We start from the raw sequence: 3,932 nt of genomic DNA, 5'->3' as shown, positions 1-3,932 counted from the left end.
ACCTCTCCTTTCTTTTTTGTTGTGATGTTTTGCTGTGTTGCCTCAAAGGCTGTAAGTTATTGCCTTCCAGAGCAGCCCTCCAAACAGCGTGAATAATTTTCTTGCCATGCATGTTTTGTTTCCATGGTTATTAGAGCCAGGTTTGCTTACATCCATCCTTCCTTGGCAAAAATGTTTCTGTTGTCTTTTCAACTTGTGTACTTCTCTGGGCTCCTACTACCGCTCCAAGATAAAATATGTCTTTAAAGAAAAATGTAACCACAGCAAGAGCATGACTCTCCCAGTTTAGAAACTAAGGGAGTATAAAATCAACACAATGTTCTTCAGAAAATGAGGGGATGCTTGAGTCAGACATAGTCCAACTCATAATGTGAAGCTGCCACCCTTGGCAATGGAACAAATCTTTTTCCACTTTAAAAATGCCCCTGTGATTGGCCAACAAAATGCCACCCAGTGGAAGACTCAGCTCAAAAAGCAGGAATGCTGATCTGACCTGCAACTGGTGGAAGGGAGTAGGAGGGAGTCAGGGAAAAGGCTTTTTCTCTTGCTGAATAAAACCACAGCTTGTTATACCGTTCTGCTTGGGCCTGTTCCAGGTCCATTAAATTAAATGGAAAATCTTCACTTGACATAAATGGGAGCTGGCCTCAGCCCCAGGGCTTAAGTCGCACACAGGGCTCAGGTGGATCTTCACTCAGTAAATGACTACGTCTTCGTGGAGCCTGTACCTGCTGAGATTACTTAATATTCTTGTCATTTGTTGACCTCATGGCTTTTGTGTGTTGTCTTGTCCTGTGTTCCTCATGGTCATCTCCCGTGGCTGCTCTGGGCCTCATCCTGTCATTGGCTGCATCCCCAAATGTGTGCTATGCTCTTGGGTCAACAGTTCCAACCCCATGGGGATGTATGTGAGCCTTGCTCCTGAAACAGAGAGGGCAACCCCTTAGGATATACAGAATCAAGGAATCATAGAATTATTAAGGTTGGAAAAGACCACTAAGATCATCTAGTCCAACTGTTGATCCCACAACCAAGAGGTAAGGTACCAACCTATGGATGAGGTGATGGGTTTTTTTTGTGTGTGTTGCAGAAGATTCTGGATGGAAGCAACCCTCTGGAGAGGGATCGGAGCTTTTGCCTTTCTTTTCTGCCTTTGCTAGGTCTAACAGGTCTGCTGGTGTAACACCTGGCATGCTCTACATAAATAGAAAATGTCAAAGAGAGTCATCACAGATGGGGGTGGATATAGCTGGGAAATGGCTCCTGTCAAATGGAGATGAAAAAGCAGGAGCTCCTATTAGAGAAAATGGACTTGAGTGCATCTTGTTTTTCTCCAGGGAAGTCCTTCCTGCAGGTTATTTTTTCTTCCTGTTTCTTCATGTTTTCTAGCTGCATGGAGGTTTTTCCTTCTTATCCTTCAGCTGGGGGATGGTTTCTTTCCCTTGGCCCACTGCAATCTGCAGAGTTGAGAAGAATTTTTGTGTTCACCTTTCCTACTGCAGGGCTGGGGCTGAACATGCTCTGGAGACCAGGCACATGTCCCTGCTGTCTCAAAGCACTTGGGCACCACAGGAGTGATTTCCACACACCTTCAGCTTGAAGGCATTTCCCCTCAGTTCCCAGTATCCCTGGTTTCCAGCCTCTTGGAAGGAGCCCAGGGAGCTCCAGCTTGGCTGGCTGTTGGTGGCAATCTATGTGTCCTGTTGTGTGTGGTTGGTGCAGAGGAAGAAACTCCCCAGGGATATGCAGATATTGGTGATATCTGCTCAGAAACAGCCCCGTGGCAAGTGCATGCAGTTGGGATGGTTCCCCACAAATCAACCCCACAGGACCAATAGGAGAGCACCAGTAGGAGCTGAAGAAACTTCTTGTGGTTGGTGCTCTGGGGAGAGCTTCTGGAGCATCTGGTGGCACAAAGAAGGGTGAGCACCCTTGTCTGGACAGCAAGGGGTCATGAGAAGAGAAGAAAAACATCAGGATGTTATATTAAATGCACATCTGTGCAAAGTCTGGAATGGTAAATACATTTTCAGACTCCTCTCATAAAGCTGCAGTGTTTAAAAGTGCTGATAAAGTGCATTCCAATGTCCTTAAAGTATTGCAGCGCACCGCACACGCTATGCAGTGTTTATATGACAGACGGCCAGCGCTGCGAAGAACGGTGAGATGAATGGGCTTATACATGTGAAGGGGAAGGATTCGTGGATTGTCACCAGAAAACAGGGTCCAGCTGGTCTTAAAACCCCAGAGCTCTCCATCACATCATGCCTGGGACACTGCTGGCATGATGGAGCATAATTCATCACTGCCTTATTTCCTATGGGGCATTGCGGTCCGTAGTGGAAGACCCTCTTTTTAAAAGAGGCGTTCACCAATTTTCATGGCTGGTGCTGCTCTCAGTCCAGAGCTAGGATATTCTTGTAGGTTTACTGACCCTCTTTGTACCACTGAATTTCTCCCTCTTCCTCCGAGCTCTCTCCCTGTGTGTGGTCATGCACCTTGGATGTTGGTTATTGCTGTAAGAGGAGCTATTTTCTTTCCCCTGGCCCTCAGAAGAGCATCTATTCTTTCTGGCATATAAGCAAAGTTCCCTATTACAGCTGTTCCTCAGAATAAAAGAGACCTTTTGTAGCAGTGTGAAAAAGAAATTTGAAAGCTCTGTTTGCAGCACAACATATGAGAGGAAGATGGATGCTTTGGAAAGTGGATGGCCGTGGAGTTGAGCCATGCTCCAGCTTTAGTGGGAGTTGTGATTTATTATAAACCTCAGTGACTTGCAATACAAGGGCTAAGCAAGGGCTGCTGAGGATCTTATCACTTAAGCTTATCACTGGCTCATGTTATGCCAGGGGAGGTTCAGGTTGGATATTAGGAAAAACTTATCTGAAAGAGTAGCTGAGTACTGGAACATGCTGTGCAGGTAGGTGGTGGAATCACCATCCCTGGAGGTGTTCAAGAACTGTGGAGATGTGGCACTGAGGGACACAGTCAGTGGGCAATACTGGTGGTAGGTGGACAGTTGGACTAGATGATCTTAGATGTCTTTTCCAACCTTAATAGTTCTGTGATTCTATAAGAAAATATTTCAGATTTGAAATACCTTGGACTATGCAGAATGGCAAAGCATTTCTTGCTGCTGTTTTGCTGAGAATGCCCACATAAGCATCTTTATACTAAATCAGTCAAAATTGACTGGTTTTGGAGTGGGAGAAAGCAGCAGAGCTGGGGAAGGAGCTGAGCTCAAGAAAGTGATGGTGTTGGCAGGAGGCATGGGAGAAAGCATGATGGCTGTCACAGGAGATGGCCGCATGGTGAGGGGAAAGCTGCAAAGGAAATGCTGTAATGTCTTGGCCCCACAGAGCCATGGTGTGGGAAAGGAGGGAGAAAGGTGGTGGGGGTGATGGCAGAGTGCAAACAGAGGCAGTCAGAAGCTGAGAAAGGAGAAGTTTCAGACACAGAAGATGAGGAGGACACGGTGATTTCTTGTGACATAGGCTGCAGAAGTGGAAGGCCAAACAGGACATGTCAGCATGCTTATGGTACCCAGTTCCCCAGGCTTGAGGTGACTGGGGGGCTCTGTGGCTTTGATGTAATTCCCTAGGGGCTTGTAACTCTTCGTATCTTACACCTCCGGGGCACACGTTCCTGGCTGCTGACATCTGTCATGCCACCTCGCGCTCACGGTCCCACCCCACCACCTGCCCAAGTTCACTAACACTTCTGCTCCTACAAAATGTATGAATCATAGCTTCCATGCCACAGCTTTCTTTCTGCCAGGCGATGTTTCCAGAAATAGCATCCTGCCAGCCAGGAGACGTGACATGGCCCTTATGGCGGTGGAGGCCCAAGGAAAGGGATTTGGGTGGGAGGATAAAGAAAACAACCCACCCAAGAGCATGCTTGGAGGAAAGAAAGCACTGTGTGGGATCCAG

The sequence above is a fragment of the Numida meleagris genome, chromosome 6, assembly GCF_002078875.1.
Source record: "Numida meleagris isolate 19003 breed g44 Domestic line chromosome 6, NumMel1.0, whole genome shotgun sequence".
Classification (NCBI taxonomy): Eukaryota; Metazoa; Chordata; class Aves; order Galliformes; family Numididae; genus Numida; species Numida meleagris.
Note: the sequence above shows the minus strand (reverse complement) of the source record.